Source organism: Ambystoma mexicanum, chromosome 5q, assembly GCF_040938575.1.
Source record: "Ambystoma mexicanum isolate Mex_15411 chromosome 5q, UKY_AmexF1_1, whole genome shotgun sequence".
NCBI lineage: Eukaryota > Metazoa > Chordata > Amphibia > Caudata > Ambystomatidae > Ambystoma > Ambystoma mexicanum.
This window is the reverse complement of record NC_090933.1, coordinates 1114744098-1114761645: the sequence shown is the minus strand read 5'-3', so window position 1 is coordinate 1114761645 and position 17548 is coordinate 1114744098.

Genomic DNA, 17548 nt, shown 5'->3' with positions numbered 1-17548 from the left:
AGGACATATAGAGAGTTGCACGACCACGTCTATGTTTATCATTGTGGATAATGACAAATAGCTTCATTAGAAGGAATATGTTTCTCCTTTTCTAATTCTACTTTTCAAAGAGTGGAAATACAGTCAATCGTTTCGGCACCCTCTCCATACTTTTAAGAGGCGTGATGTAATTGCTAACATCACATGGCCAAACAATATAAGTCTGGTGCAAACCAGCACGGAATACGGTGACTCTAAGATGCGGCACACACAGCTGTTGTCAATCGTGAAAGCACATTATTTAAATGTGTCTCACCAACATAAGACACGCGACTAATGCGGTGCTCTTAAAAATAGTTTAAAGAATAATAAAATACGGCACCTTTCTGGTATTATACTACAAGTTCCAGCATCCCCGCAACCGGGCTGTAATACGCTGAGAGATCACAGACCACGTGACTCCATTTAAACACGCCATCACCCTGCAACGCGAGTTCTTGCCGACTCGGCGACTCGCGGAGACAGGGTTCCATTCCAGTGCACGCAAGGCACACATCAAGGTAAGCGTGGTAGAAGCTTTTAGCTCCCACAATTTTTAGAACTCAAACGCGTATTTAACACCTCATACCTGTCAATTCAGACGACACATTAGATGTATGTGCTTCTTAAATTCTATCGTTTTCAACAACAAGCAGGTTCAACACCAATATCTGATGCATGTTTTAAGTACAGGCCAAGCGGCCAATTTCGGGAACAAGGTTTGTTTACAGGCTGGTCACACCGGTGCAAACAAGCCTAAATAGGGTGTGTGACATCATGCAAAGTTAGCGGATACGAATATTGGGAAGTACAATAAGGTGCTCCTTTTACTAAGATGTGAACTTCCCGTCTAGAAAACTACCATGACAAACCGCAGTAGAACATTATGTATAAGGCATGCTCACATATTGCATTCAGCCTTAATTGACAATCTGTTCGATATGGGGAACTAATATATCATTGCGCTCCCTTTTGATTCAATTCAGGCAACACACCAGCTACTGGAACAAATGTTCATGTTAAGTCTCTGAATGGTACCTGGCCGAATCAAGTTAAATCAAGACCGGCTCCTCAGACATACAAACAGAAGTTGCTTACCTGTAAGTTCTTTTTCCTTTATCAAATATTCATCAAATATAATTTATATACCAGTAGGACCATAACATCAAGAAATTGTTGTTTTCAAACATAGGTACGAGCATCAGGGATGTCCATTTTACGCCACTCCCAAGGGTCCAACCAAGCCTAATAACTAAAGACATCGAGACAGCCTTAGTCAAACCAAGACTGGTTTCCAAGATTCACAAACAGCAGTTGTTTTCTTGTAAGTTCTTTTTGGTTCACCAAATATACTGTGTAAACTAGTAGGAACATAATATTTAGAAATTGTTGTTCCTAATTTCTTGCCATACCCAAGAGTCCGACCAATCTCAATAGTCCAAACTACAGTTTATGGACTATAGGTGGGTTTAGTGTGTGTGTCTATAATAGTATAAACTAGCCATCGCCTTGATCCAGTTCAGTTGAGATATACAACCTTTCTGTCTCTTTTTTATATTAATACGTGTACACTTATATTTTTTTAGATGTGCTAGTGTGCTTAATGGGGCACAAGATTGATCCACTAAAAAGTAATCGTTGTCCTGAAGATGGCCCCACACTCATCTATGTGACCACTGCTGACATAAGTGGTATACTATAACGGGCCGAAACATATGTCGACTGCCAAAGGAAAATCTAATGTTTTTTTCCCATGTCATGAATGCATATTTTGATCAAGTGTCATGCATCAAGCCTTTTTTAGCTTTAGTACTCCCCTGTTAGTATAGATGAATGATGACTGAATGATATGATTGAAAATCATGTCTGTAATGTTTTTTAAGATATTTTTATGATCATTAAAGAGATAGATATTTTGTAATAAGTTGCAGTGTTCTGCGCAATTTTTCTCAACAAGGCGAAAACCTAGCTAAAAAAGTATATAGGTTTACCTTCACCCTTACCTGTTATCCATACAGGACTAAAAGAGAGGGGTAGTCAATCTGTTTTTCACATATTCTCATGCACGATATGACAGAATTTAGGTTTTCGAGTTTGCCAATGAACGGCCATTTTGATGTAACAAGAATCGCCATTTTGTTTTCTAACCATTCCTCATTGCTTTCTGTTCCTATTGCTTCGCAGTATATTTTCTGCTTACACTGCTCGACTGTAAAACATTGTTGTCTGCACATAAAAATGACAAGGCCGCAGGGCCGTGAGGATAATAAGAGTTCGTTGAAACACAACATAGGCAGCGCCAGGAAGAATGCCCGGCTCCCTCCCGAATGTAGCCTTGAAGCAGAGCTCCAGGGCATTTAATCATTTCGCAGCTGCCAGCCAGTCTCGTTATATGGTAAAATATGTTAGAATAATACAGCTAAAGGCATGAATTATGCTTTTCTTACGGCCCCCCTTTGCTGAGCCCCGCTAGAGCGTGTCGGCTCCCAGGACACGAATAGCACCTAATAGATAGCAAGGTTTGGAATGCAACCCTTCCCCCCGTATGTAGCTCGCTTCCAAGAACAGAAGCGCTGTGTTCTATTCAACAACTGAAAGATGCCTCCGCACTCACAAATTGCAAATTATTACTAGAATAGATGTTTGAAGGTGTCATAGTTGTCGGAGATGTCCATCATCACACCAAGTTCAAAGAAACCCAATAAAAGGGGGTTGTTAAACATGTCATAGCTGATTATTTGGTATGCATTTTGTATATATGTAACTGATGTACGTAATTCACTCTCTTGCGTCCCTCGAGGTCTAGAGATACGCGTCGCGGGGCGTGAGACCGAGTTGGCCAACTGAGACTTTTGCTTTGCAATAAACTCTAGCTTTGGGAATACAACCTCGTGTCTGGTGTATCTATCGTGTGTGGTGACTCGCCTGGTTTCCATAGACGTTAGGGACCCCTAGGGGCCCCTTTCATGATGACCATGTCCCATGCTGGATTGAACGGCTGTAGGCACGGTGCTTCTACTATCCGTCCTTTTATGTTTTCCACAGCCACCTCCTAGGGTTCAGACAGGAGAACTCTACTTCCTTCTTGAGCAGGTCTCTCAGTGGTGCAGTGACTTCTGAAAAGTTTGGGGTGAACTTGGCATAGTATTGTGCAAGTCCCAGAAATGATCTTACTTCATCTTTGCTGGCAGGCTCTGGGGCTTTGACAATGGCCTGCACAAGGCTTTGTTTGGGGCTGATTCCCCAGGCGGATATCTTGTACCTCAGGTATTCAACTTCTTGTGCTTTCAAGACGCACTTCTCATATCTTAGCTTCACCCCCGCTTTCTGTAATTTGATGAGCACTGTTTTCAATGTGGCATCATGCATGTACTCATCATTGGCGTACACCAGAATATCATCCTGAAAATAGGAGACATTTCCTATATCTCGCAGTAGTGAGTCCATCATACGCTGGAATGCTGAGGCTGCTGATCATTGGCTGAATGGCATCTTGGTAAACTGGTACGTGCCAAGCGGGGTGATAAACTCTATGTGGTGCGTGGAGTCTTTGTGAAGATGGATCTGATGATATGCACTCCTCATGTCCTGCTTTGAAAACACCTTTGTCTCTTTCATCACAGGATTAATTAATTTATACCGGGGAGGGGATATCTGTCTGCAATGACCTCTAGGTTGAGGCTGCAGAGCTCTATGAAAACTCTCAAGTTCTGTGTTTTGTTTTTTAATCAGCACAACCAAGCTCAGCCACTCCGAGGCTTCCACTTCCTCAAAGGTGCCATCTTTCACCATCTTGCTGAGTTGATTTTTAAGCGTGTCCCTGGCGGTCCCTGGTACCGGCTGCACCTTGTGCTTTACAGGGACAGCGTTGGCCTTGAGCATTATTCTGTGAACAAAGTTCTTGATTTTCCCTGCACCCTCTGAAAACAATTTGGGGAATAGTCTTTACTACTGGCAATCCTCCTGGATTGAAGGCCAATACCTGATCTTCCGTGCTGGGATCCAGTTTTATCTTGAGTTTAGCTTGGTTATCCCATCCTAAGATGGCTGGGCCTTCTTTGGACAGGTATTCTCTTGTTGTGGTCTCTCTTCCTTTGAACTCCATGACACCTTTAATGTACCTTAACAGGTTCACTGACATACCTCCAAACACAGTGGGCTTGTGGCGCGTTCTGAGTACTTCAACTCTGTCTGTTCCCACCATTTCATTGTACGTGTGTAAGGGTAAGGTGGTCAAATCTGAGCCTGAGTCCGCCATCACACTTGTCCCCATAACGTTCACCCTGATCATGCAATGGGGCTTCCCCCTTCTGGCTCTTGAACTGTTCGGCATCAACACAGTGGGACTCCCTTCTTCTGACGAGGAATCTGCTTCCACGTTGTGTTCTGCATTGATAGTCGTCACTTTTTTGTTGCACCATCTGCAAACCAATGCAAAGTGTCTGATTTTCTTGCACACATTTTCTTGTTCTTCGCCGGACATTCTCTGTCATTGGCTAAGTGTTTTGTGATGGTGCACCTGTGACACTTTAATGGCTCCTTTCTTCCCCACTTCTCTTCTCTTGCATCAGTCACTTGCTTTTTTTCTGTTTTAAACGTGATCGTCTGGACTTCTGCTGGGACTGAGCTGCCCGCAAACATTTTCCGTCGCCCCACGGTCTCTTCTTTGGCCCATGCTATCTCTAGGGCCTTGTCAAGCTGAAGTTCTTTCTCCAATATAAATGTATCTTCCACTTTCCTGCTGTTGGTGTGGACTGTCAACATGTCAAAGATCATTCCCTCTGCATTATTGCCGAAGTTGCATAGTGCAGCCGGTTCCCGCAACTTGGTTACATAATAGTCCACAGGTTCTGATGCTTCTTGTTTGCTTCCATAAAATTGTATTCTGTGCAGCACTGTGCTTTCCTTGCTAGCAAACCGCTTCACAATTCTCCTCATGGCCTCCTTCTACACATTCTCGCTCTCATCTTCACCTGCTTCAGGCATAAGGCCAGCACAAACGTGTTGTCCTTCTACTCCCAGAGCATTCAATAACATTACTCTGCGCCTTACAGTGTTATACCCAGAGGCGTTTTTATGGAGGGGGCTCCACAAGGCTGCCCGATCTAAAGAAGTAAGACTCCTTTGTTCACCAGACTTAAATAGCACACATCAGGATTTGTTATGGCATGGTGCTGAGGCTCTAAACCTACTGCCTGTCTGTTTTAGTTTGTGTGCTCGTTCCTTGCGGCACAACTCCTGTAGCATTCTTTCCTTCCTGTGGGAATTATGTTGATCATGTGCAATAGCCAAATTTGAAATGAATATTGGTAAATTGAGTGCCACAATAGTTTAGAGGTTAGCTCAGTGTGTTAAGCACTCATTGCAGAGATATGTGTTCCTATGAAAGATTAGAATAGCACCTTCCTGGAAGGCTGGCTGAGCCTTTCCTATGTCTGAAGTTTATAAACCTGCCTTTGTATGTACTTGGTCTTGCAGCACAAGTGCTATTATCAGCAATGTACCTACACCAGATAGGGGTTGCTATAAAAATGAACATGTCATCCTTAGGGTGAATGTCTAGAAATTGGTTTGTTCAGATGGGGTGTTGTAAAACCTAGGCAATCACCTCCAACAATGAGCATAAACTGTTAGTCCAAGAGATGAATAAGTATCCAAAATTTGAACCAAAGCATTTATGGTTGTATCCTGGCTTGCAAGCAGACAATACAGTGATTCTGGTCAAATCATCTAATATCTCGTACTATTGTACTGTCTTTTGTGAAGTTTGCCTCCTTGCATGCTGGTGGCATCGTTTAGCTCATTACTTTATCTTTCTTCTTATGTAGGCCATTTGAGTGGAAGGGGTGGTAGACAGAAGGGAGCGGTCCAGATGGTGCAGGAATCGGGCAAGGATATTTTAAAGTCAGCTCGTTTGACACAAAAAAATGCTTTGCATTTTTGTAAAAGTCAAAGGTTTTTCTGCACTTTTATGAATCACAATTTCACAAGCCAGTGTTTTGGAACTAAGTAAAGTTTTAAAATACAAAAACCAACCCAGATTAAATCTTTTAAATCACACAGATTGGTATGCTGGTACTTATATACGTCTCTTGATGATGGAGAGGATGAAGCTCTCACACCCTTCTATAATATTTTGTTTTTAAAAATGGTCATGTTTGGTAATGTGATGGGTGCACTTTTCAAGTCAGTTTTATAAAATGAGATTATTTTAGTTCATGGTAAGAACTGGTAATGAAAGTGTTCAAATGCAGAAATTGCAGAGTTGGCCCAAATACCAGATTCACCCCTTAACCAGTGTGTGTAATGCTCTGGATCTAATTTAATCTTGTATTGCCTAGCCTCTCGAAATTGCCAGTCCCTAAATCTTTCAAAATTGTCAGCCCTTCAGAAAGATTTCCTTCTCAGGGTATGATCTTCAAAACAGCCTCACTCATGGTTTCACTGGCTATAGTGTTGCTTCCACTATAATAGCGAGCATTGATATATTGCACACCACAGGTACTTTATTCTTTTGATATCTAATGGCAACACTTTGAAAACCATATCCCATTTATAATCTCAGACCCCCTCTCTATTTTGCATACCAAGTAACTTTGGGTCTCACCCTAAGTTACCAGGGGAATCCAGACGTGGACCCCTTGCTCACTGCTCTTAGAGAGGCACAGCTTCACCTCACTGATGATGCCCAACTAGGCTGTGAAAAGAACAGTGAGCTAAAGACTTGGTTGAGACTCTCCCAGGGGCCATCCACCCAAGAACAAATCAATGGGCTGTGTTTGTGCTGGTAGAGAGTTTCCCAGACTCCCGCCCCCTCTATTTCCCATTTATAATCTGTATGTCTGGATACAGACAGCTTCCCGGAAGCTTCTACTGCATCCACTAGCCATGCTATGGTATGTGTAGCTTTCTCCTTCCTACCAATTGGCCTCCTCTATCCATGCTTGAGCACGTTTGCGTTCTCTGAGGCAGCACATGTGAGTTCTCTGTCTATTCTGGGTTACATGCACCATTTACATACAATCCTGCATTAATACGACAGGCTGCATACCTTCCTGGGTTCTATTGATAAAAAGTCTCCAGAATCTATGCTAGAACAGAAGTAACCTCTTCATAGGCTGATAATGTTGGCCTTCAAATGGTACTTGTTTATCATTCTGATTAGACCAAGAATGAAGAGGGTAAGGGGACTTAAAGGGAGTAAACATCCCTATTTTTAGTGCTGTGAGGCATCATATCAACCTATGGGTTGTGACTGTGGCAGGAGTGCGGGGCAGATATTCTTGATCACTTAATTTCTTTGGATTGGGGGAGGAGGCCCCAAAGATGTCTGTGCCCAGGGCCCCAAAAGTTCTTAAGATGGCCCTGGTTATACCCTGCACCTCCTAGTGCCTCCACATATGTCGTGAATAGGTGTTCCCATTGTGGCCATGGGATAGCAGGCATACCTAGTGATTGCAGGAACAACGGGGAGGCGTTGCTCCTTGCATGGTGATGTGCGGGGGTCAGGACCTCGTCCTCATCGCCAAATATGTTGTATAATGATCAGGTACAAGGTAGCTTGTAGCAACAGGCTTTCTTTATTCAACTCAGGCAGTAACAAGCATCACTGGAAAATGTGTCCAATAAGTGTCCGTGTGCTGCTGGTGTTAAGCATGCAGAGGCTGGGGCCCCAGGCTTGCCCTCTAAGCCCTGTGCCAGTCTTTAGGTCCTTAAACAAGAGGAGCACCAGCAGCCGACTGCTCCGTGTCACTGGCGCCTTCCCGATGCAGGTTTGCTGCTTTGCTGGGCTCTGCGTGCTTCTCGGCAGGACCTTGCGAGACTACGGCGGTGCCACGTATCGCAAACTCTCTACAGCTTGGAAGATGGAAACAGAATTTCCAGTGGAAGCTGTCATGTAGGTCCCAACGGATAGAGAAACGGATTACAACACAAGCACTGCACTCAACGAGACCATAGGATGCACAGCAAATACAGAGGAGGGCACCACACACATCAACGGTATGCAGACCTCCCAACCACAAATGATGGACGTAGACTCCAGCAGCCCCAACGGTACTGCCCACTGGCATCTTATGCCCCACTAAAACTCTATCCTGCAGACCAGTTCCCTTGAAGATGGTCTGCAGTCATTTTAAAGACTTTCAAATGAACTCATCAAGTGGTAATGGGGAATCTTTCTTCAATGAGGCCACCCGTGTTAGCACCGCAGCAGGAATGACGTAGATGGTAGTGGGGAAAGCAAAGTGAAGAGCCATGGACGAGGGAAAAAATGGTGTGTATGTATCATGAGAGCAGGCACCTGTGGAGGTCCGGATATCCTCTGAGCCTGCCCCTGATGACGTCACTATACAGCGACCTGCAATGTTACGTGGATCCCATATGCAGATGGGCAAATAAAACACGTACACACCTTCCCTTGGTTTTCAGTGCTTATTGCTACAGATGTTACACTTTAGCATCACCATGGTATAGCATTTTATAATTGCTTTGTAATTGTCTCCCGGGATGGCCAGTTTACCCTGGTCTGCATACGTATGCATAGCTACCGTCTTTCCGGTGTCCCAGCTGCTTCCTGTTGTGGGATATTTCTGCCACACATGACCCCTCAGCTTGTCTTTGAAGTGTAATCGCTTTTAATTCTGTCGAATCACATTGGCTCCATCTCATTTGCCCCTGTTTCCGTCTTTGGCACTTTTATTGTCTGGCCTCTGATTTTGGAATAACCCCACAAGGGAGCTGGGCTCCATTAGCGCGGCGGAGAATAACACGCCGATTAACAGGAAACAAATGATTTCTCCTAGAGCCCAATTTCATGTTCCACCGTCCAGACGGGTCCAGTTAAGAGGAATAATGCGTTTCCTGTTGGACTCGGAAACAGGGGGATGGAATATAAAGTGGCAGGTCGTTGAGGCCCAAACGCTCAAGGAGCGCTTTTCTCTGGCCAGTTTAAAACAACGCTGGACTCACTGTAAGGAGACTGCCATCTGCACCCTCTAGCCAGGCCAGAGAGGAGGCACCGCCTGCCTGCCTGCTTTGGATGTTCTAATTTTAAACAACAAAGTGGTTATGGATATTTCAATCAATGTTTGTATTTTAGGACACAGCTCCCTTAGGCCACGTTATTATAATTGGTCCGTGAAAGCATTTCACCCTTCCTGCTCCTCCCCCCACTTGATCATTAGCTCAACATTTCCAGCAATGACCAAAAACCTACAACAGCGCCAGTGTTCGGTCAGCTGAAAAACTCTGTCATCCATCTGGAATTCGCGAGCCTTGGAGAGCGGGTGTGGCCTGCCACGCGACTTTCCTGTGACTTCCAGTCCGGTGAACGCCACTACTGTCTCGTGACCATACCTAAGGGGATGCGAATGACGCCTGGGCTCTGGCCTTGCCCCACGAGGGATGCTTCCTCGAGCTCACCCATTAGCTCATGTCATGGCTGTTGAGCTTACAGTTGAGTTGCGTTCCATGAACTAGACGGTTGTTGGTAATGCATCCCCACTAAGTAGCACTACCACTTCATGTCTGGCACCTTCTGGCTTAGCCATTTGCTGGTGGCATGCTGGGACAGGTGTGTATTTGCCTATTTGCAACTCATCACAAGTTGGGAGGTATTCTGACTGGTATACCGCCCAACTTTATTTGAGTTAGCGCCCACCCGTCCGGCGGTATTACCACCACATCACGGGTTGGGCGCTAACCGTTATTCCCCATTGGGTCCAATTTTCAGCGCAAATTACCGTGCAGTAACACCACTGGCGGTAATTGTGCTGAAAATGTGCATTTTTCCAGCATGTTCACCCCAGCTATAAACACGCTGGACTCGAGATTGGTCGGAGTGGAGAATGCGATGGTAACAACGTTACTGCCGCATTTAAGGGCTATCGCCCAAGTCATGATGAGGCCCTTTGTATGGGCCTAAAAGACCTTGCACCCAAAGTGCTGATAGTTAAAATTCGAGGTCCGGCTAACGGTGCATTTTAAACCGGGCCACTGCTCACAAAAGGTGTAACGGGTGGCCTAGACGAGAGGTAAGTGATGATTTCAAAGGTTATAGGTGGGTGAAAAACGAATTATGGATGGAAGGAAGGTTGTTAGCCGGGGGCACCAAGTAGTAGTACCTGAAAACAGGAGAGAGTTTGCAATGGGGATTGTGCAAAAAGGATATTTGGGAATAAGGAAGACTAAAGGTTTCATTAGGGAAGTTTTCCGGTGGAGCGAGATGGATGTAGACATAGAGAGGAAGCTGAGGGAGTGTGAAAGTTGCAAAGTTAGTGACAAGATTTTGCAGGCGAGGAGTCCATCCATGAAAGAGGTGACGGTTCCTGAAACTGTCTGGGACGTGGTAGAGGTGGATATTTTGGGGCCTCTCAGGCACGCAAGGTAGCTATATAGTTGTGCTGGTTGATGTATTATCAAAATGGCCCGAGGTGTGCGTGATGAGAGAAGTCAAGTCAAATAAAATTGTACAATTTGTGGAGTCTATGTTCTGGAGAGAGGGGTCCCATGAAAGGTGATATAAGACAATGGCCCGCAGTTTGTTTCCATAGAATGTGAGGAATTTGTAGAGGAAAATGGGGTGACAACTGCTCTGTATTTTCCCAAAAGGAATGTCGTGGTGGAGCGATCTAATCGCATGTTGATGGTCCTGATTAGGTTGGCTACAGCAACGGGCGGAAACTGGACACGTGTGGTGATGGAAAGGGTGTTTCAATATAGGATGTCACTGCATGATGTTATAGAGGTGTCTCCATTTGAGAGTTTATGGCTCCATAAGCCAAACACCAGATTGTGTCCCAGCTGGATGAGGACAGCGGGGCTTGTGGATGGGATTGAGAGCGAGATGAGAGACAGGACGAAGAGGACTAGCTAAATTGTGCAAAGCTTGTGAACATGCTGTAAGGGACGTTGATCAGGATTATGTTGGGTAGGAATGTGCAAAAAGGGTTGTCTTAGTCCTCTAGGGAGATAGTGGTGGATGAGGATTTGGGAAATTCAGTGAGGTTGAGGAAATGCGAAGTGTGGTATGAAGAAAGGGTAGCAAAAGTGCCAAAATGCGAGAGGGACAATAATGGTGCTGGATAATGAGGCCTGCACTCCTGACCACCCACAAAGGGATGGAGGTGTGTCGTATTTAAATACTGTAAATAGTTAATGAGGAATTGCAGCCTAGAATGGTGGAGTGTAAGGTGGATGACATCATAATGAATTATATAGAGAGTCAGATTGCAATGACATGTAGAATTTGTTTTGGGACGATAGCTCAGGGGCAACAGGCTCGTTTTGGGAACAAGCTGGCGCAGAGCAACACAGGTTCGATCCCTGGGTCTGTACGTAGAAACCTCTCGGTAGTAAGCGTGTTAAAAAAATAATAATACTAATGAGAAGAGAATCTTTAGGTTTGAAACAAGAGAAACGGTTGGAGCGTGGAATGCGTTGGGATAAGAGAGTAGGATGGAGCTGCTGTAATGTCTTGGCTTATAATTAAAGCCAATGACAGATTAGTTATCTCTCACAACGATCCATTAGTAAACACCACCAGCAAATCATAATGTGCAGGCTGTGTTTACTTTCTTTGCAAAACTGGGAGTAATAGCAAAGAGTAAAAGAGATGTTGCCTTATTTTACGCTTTACTTTTCCACTTCACATGGCAAAAGTTCAAAAATAGCATATGGGGGACCCCACCACACGCAAGTGCTAATGTTAGTGGTCCCCCGCATGCAAAATGACCATGTGTGAGTAGCACTTTAAATCTGCGAGAGGTACTAACACTGCACTGGCAGATAGAGAAGATGGCTGCCACCCAAGAGCAGGGCAAGCCAGCACTTCAGTTAACCTTTTAGCAAAACTACAGGGTTCAATCCAAGCACTGAGACAGGACAAAAAATAGCAGTAGCAGATTTGCCACCATTTGTAATACTGTGTCATACCACGGGTTTGGAGGGAAATATGCGGAAATACCGGCAGCAGAAAGCTGGAGCTCCAGATAAATGGAGGAATAATCATTCACAGAATTATCACCGGTGGTAATGACTTAAACCCCTGATAGAGACCCGCAAGATAGGGGGTAACAGTGGAGGTTACAGGACTCGGGAGAATAGCTCAGGGGCAATGCGTTCACCTTGGAAGCAAGACGATGCGGAGCAACACGGGTTCAATCACCGGGTCCGCGCTTAGAAACCTCTGGGAATTAAGCGCGTTATAAATAACCAATTACAATTACAACACAAACTTGGACTTTAGAGGATTATCTTCCATTTCTGATGGCGGAAATGCAAATGAAATGTGGTGGAAAGAGCACGGCTACCTGCTGTTGGGTCCCATGGATGCAGTTTTTACATTTTTCAAGGTGAAGTGCTGAAGTGAAGAGTAGACCCAGCTAGAATCACTTTTAAGCACTGTTTTGAAATTAATGTTGCCTGCAAATTACAGGTTGTAAACAGCGCTTACCAATGGATTCCTATGGAATCCGCCTTTTTCAGCAGGTGCTAATTCAAGATAAATTACATAGGAATCCATTTGTTTTACTCCTGCATGAAAAGCCTGCTTGCTCTTCCAAGACAGAGGAGGAAAGCAAAGTAGAGATGCAGTCTCCACTTTATGCACCTGCGTCGCCTTGGAAGAGGACGAAAATGGGCTGCAGCGCAAAATGAAGGCACAAAAGCATTTTGCCTTGTTTTTACATTTTTATTTTACACTCTAGCTAAAATAACTTTTAAAAACAGTTTTAGATGTTAGACATATTGGTTGACGTTTTTGTACGCCACTTTACATTTTTCTTTCAGAGGGATACTTAAAATGGTTTGGCCAGACACTTTTTTTCTGCATTGTAGAAGTTTACATCAGGCATCATTTTACAAACTATGCCAATTGCACGCAGAGGCATACCAACGCTGGTACCTATGTCCTGGTAAGTGCCCTGAGTACAAAAGTAAGGAGTGAAAATACGAGAATAACCTTTAATCTTTTTTATGTTTTGTAAAAGATGTAAATGCTGCCTGAAATGAATTGCAGACGACATTTACAATGGATTCCTATCCATTATCCGCTCTCTCTCACTTCCCAGAACCTTTGACACCCTGAATGCCCAAAATAATAGCCAAAAATATCAGAGGGCCAACAACAAAACATCCTTCTGTGTGTATGAATCCCAGGCAAAGAGCTCATGATAGATCACAACAACAGGATGGTAACCAGCCTCCTGACCCTGACTGTCCTGCCTTGCTCCCTAGCACAGATCTCCGAAATTCATCTCCCCTGTCTCCTGCCAAAGTCCACAGCCGCAAAACATTCTACCACTGCCAAGTTGCCACTTATGGTTTTCGGGGATAACTCTTTACCCGTCATCCGCATAATGACTCTTACTGAATCATTAGGGCCAAGTGCCACCTCACTCAGCTCCTCCCCCTGTGGGATGTTTTTACCCATGCATCCAAGCCCTACAACAGAACTGTGCATTACTGGCATTGAAAACATCATGATGGCCAGAAATCACCAGAAAATGCACAGGGAAAACATGAAAAATAGGTTGCCATCCATTTTTGCCTCTGTCAATGTTAATACAGGAGACCATTGCCAGACCCTATCCTTTGACTGCACACAGAGCAAAACCAGTGCAAAGGAATATGGTGCTGTTCAAAATCCGTTTTTAATTAACGTAAAAAATTGCTAAAAATAATGGGCACAAAACCACCAAACAAAAAAATCCAACTTCTGGTTGGGTGTTCTACATTACTCTACTGCCAAATCCACATCAATACAATGTTAACAAGGATCATATGTCATCAAATAAAATCCCCTTTTTGAAATGTATTAGTTCAAGACAGCTGTCAAAAAATGGGTGCAGTACCAGTGTTTGACACTGACCGGCGCTAGCGATCTAAACTCTGACAGGAGACCTGTATTTCAGGAGCTGAAAAGGAACCCGAGTTAGCTGGGACTTCAAAGCCTTGCTGGTCAATGAGAATTCTTCACACCTACTGTTCTCAGGCCCTATACCAGAAGGCATTCTGATTTAATCAAAAGTTCAAGAGCCCACTGTCCATGGGAAACCTTCTGCTGCCCCACCAAAAGGAGATCACACCTCTCTGATTGAATCAGGGGAGGGGTACCTGGGACTGCAGGAAAACAGAACAATGAACTACCCTTGGCTCAAAGCAATTGCTAAATCAGGGGGTCGTAAATGGCTTCCTCTTGGAAGGAACTGGCAGGGGCAATGCCTCTGTGAGCCAGCTGAGCTTGGAGGTGGGGACGAACAAGGAATTCCCCCATGTGCTTTGGGACATAAACACGCCCATCTGGGCCAGAGCATAATTTTAAAAAGATGGATAATTCATAGTACAAAATTGTCAAAAGTATATAAATAATATAATTATTCTTGTGATTTTTCTGTGCAAATTTTAGGAGGTGTTAGGACTCTGCACGATGTTCTGAGACCGAACCCCGCGATTTATTAATATTACAGACACTGTGCTTACACTAGAGAATTGAAAACTTACTGTCATGTGCTCAGGGACGGGGTGCAGGTCTATGTAAATTTTGATGCCGCACCGACCATGGCAAAACCCACTAAAAGTGCAAAATGTTGTCGTTTCTGAACCCAAGCTCGCAGGAACATGGGGCTTGAACAGAGACCTGTCTTAATTCATCTGTGATGTGTACATGTATTATGAACCACCTGTGTATCAGGGAAACCTGTTTGTTATGAAAAATTCATTTTCTAAGTGAAACCAAAGGGGAGTGCTCTTTCTGAATGCCATAAAAAATGATGCCTGATGACACCGGATGACTCAGAACTCCGTTCTCCAGTCAGAGGACAGAAAATCCTCTAACCTATCAGAATCCTCAGTGGGTTGGGCATAGAAAGTCAGCCTTCCCACCCATTTTCAAAAGACATAAAAAGAGCCACTGATACCCAGGTCGGGACATTCACTTCCCACTTCAAACTCATTTCTTGCGAAGCACTTTGACAGACGACTCCAGATTCCAGAACTTTGAAGCAGAGGGCCTACTGCAAGCTGAACTCTTCTCACTTGGCCTTCCAATCTTGCAAACTGATTTTACCCCAGACTTCCAAGGGGCACATCAGAATAAAACAGCCGGGCTGTGGTGTTTCTGCTTCTTTGCCAATAACTTTTGCTGGAACCAGAGACCCAGACCAGACCGCTGTGCAGTGCCAAGAACTTTTGCCAGAACCAGAGATCCAGACCAGCAGAGCAGAGCTGACCCAGATAGCTGTGACTTCAGAACCACCCGCCAGAAGTCCAGTCTAAACCTGTTGACCAGATCCTGACGGCATATTTCAAATTTATAGTGTGAGTATCCAGCTAAAACTGTGCAGAACCAATCTCTTAGTTTAAAATAATCTAATTCAAACCATTTCCACACATTTAGAACTGCATAGAAATCGTGTGTCCATTCTGTGGCTCCAAAGCTCTGAAAGTGTCATTTGTCATTCTGAATCGTTACTTCATTTCTGAAAATCTACCTCCACTAAAACGTCCGTATCTTTTGAACCGCACGTCCTAGAAGTGGAATCTAACTTTCATCTTAAAGCTAAGAACCTAAGCTTTCCAAGAAACCCAGAAGGACATCCCAACTCCTTATAGTTTTCCCGTAATCGTGATTGGCGCACTCGGAAAAAGTGCAGCAAATTAAAAAATTAGCTCCTGTCAAAAATAGCTGTCTTTTGCTTGCAACTGCTGAAATTCGTTTTCAATCTGATAATCATTCCTGAATAATTGCTAATGTTGGCCTGAACTAATTCAAAGTAGCTGTCACCTACCCTGAATCTCCTATAGGGAATTAAAATCATTGTTAGCATATTTTTCACTTCATTGCAAATCACATTTAAAAGTATTTTTGACTGTTCAAAAGCATACCGGTTGCTCTAGGCTTGCTAGGGGGGAACTGGAATTTGTATTGCATTTTGTTTGTGTTCCTGAAAACTGTGTGCTCTTCTTTCCATCTCTTTATATTGCATAGAGGGGAGGGGGGTGAATTGTCACAAGGAAAAGTGATCATATTATCTCTTGTTGAAACCATATCAGTTTATTTCTGTGCTGCATTCTTTCCATCATTTCATTTCCTTGAAACCATAAAAGTATTCTCTGCTACTTTATCCTTTCTATACCAACTCCTAAGTAATTAAAGAAGTGTGCTAGTGTAGTATTATCTATTGTTGATCACTGTCATATTCATAAGTGTGCTGTCAAATATTAATTTACTCATCAAAGTGTGATATATATCTTGTTTAATTTTTCAATAAATCTTTTAATTTGCAAAACAAGCCTACTTCTTGGCTCAGTGATGTCAGGGGGATTCAAAGAGAGGGGCATTATATAAGGGTTTATCATCCAGATTTATGAACTTGTCATAAAAATATATCAATAAGGGCTTCCCTTGGGCATCCCAGACAAGGCATTGACTTAGTTGGAGTGCTGAATTGGAGTCACTAACACCCCACCCCCACCCCAGGTCTCCCTGACTTGCTCCACTACACACACATTCTGCCCATTCTGCCCTAAAGGCATTGCTCAAAGAGGGAACCATGGAACGCTTAATTAGCTGCAGTACTCTCGCCATCCCAAATCCCTGCTGGCATCCTCGTCAGGTGCTTGTCCACCCCTGGAGCCATCTCATGGGCATCTCTGCCATTGCGAATGGTGCAAAGTGCCAATGATTCTTTTATCCAAACCAACCCCGAAAACAATGTTGAAATCCAAAAAGCACAACACAAAATATAACAGCCTCAGCACCTTCTCATCATCCGTTAACTGCTTACTTCTCACCAGCTGAACAGGTGCCATATTGCTCATGTTGAAGGTCACCAGATTGGTCACACCTCCCCACAGAGCCCCCCCACCACAATGCCAACGCTACCACCAATGGACACATTATGGAAACATGATAATAAACCTCCTTCCAATTCACAACTCTGGCCACTGCTTTGCACACCCCTTCCCATTACATGACAACCCACAAAACAGCTGCTCCTGCTGCATCTAAAATGATCTACACCAATCACTCCTCCACCCCATCCCACTGCAGCCACATTGTCACCCTGGTAAAATGCCCCAAAGGCACAAGCCATACTTGGCGGCCCACCTTCACTGGTCCTGACAGCCTTATCCTGTGGTTGGCATCTTTTTATGGTGCAGATCCAAATGCTCCGGTGGGGTGTAGCCCTGACCTTCCCACAGTGGATCCCTGCTTCTATCATTCCTAAGTAGGCCTATTCCTCCTTTCAATGCCTGGTGTGTAGGGTTTCTCTCTCTTCTGGCCACTCTCTCACAGTGGCTACTATCTACCGGCCACCTGGTCAGATCACCTCCTTCCTCTCCGAGTGGGCCGACCTCTCCTCCTCCCTGCTTGCCTCAACAACTCAACTCCTCCTCCTTGGAGACTTCAACATTCACCTGGATGCTTCATGTCCCGCCACAGGACTCTTTCGCAACCTTTGCAACTCTTTCTCTCTCTCTCTATTCTTCCTTCTGACCTGACTCACTCTGCAGGGCACACTTGATG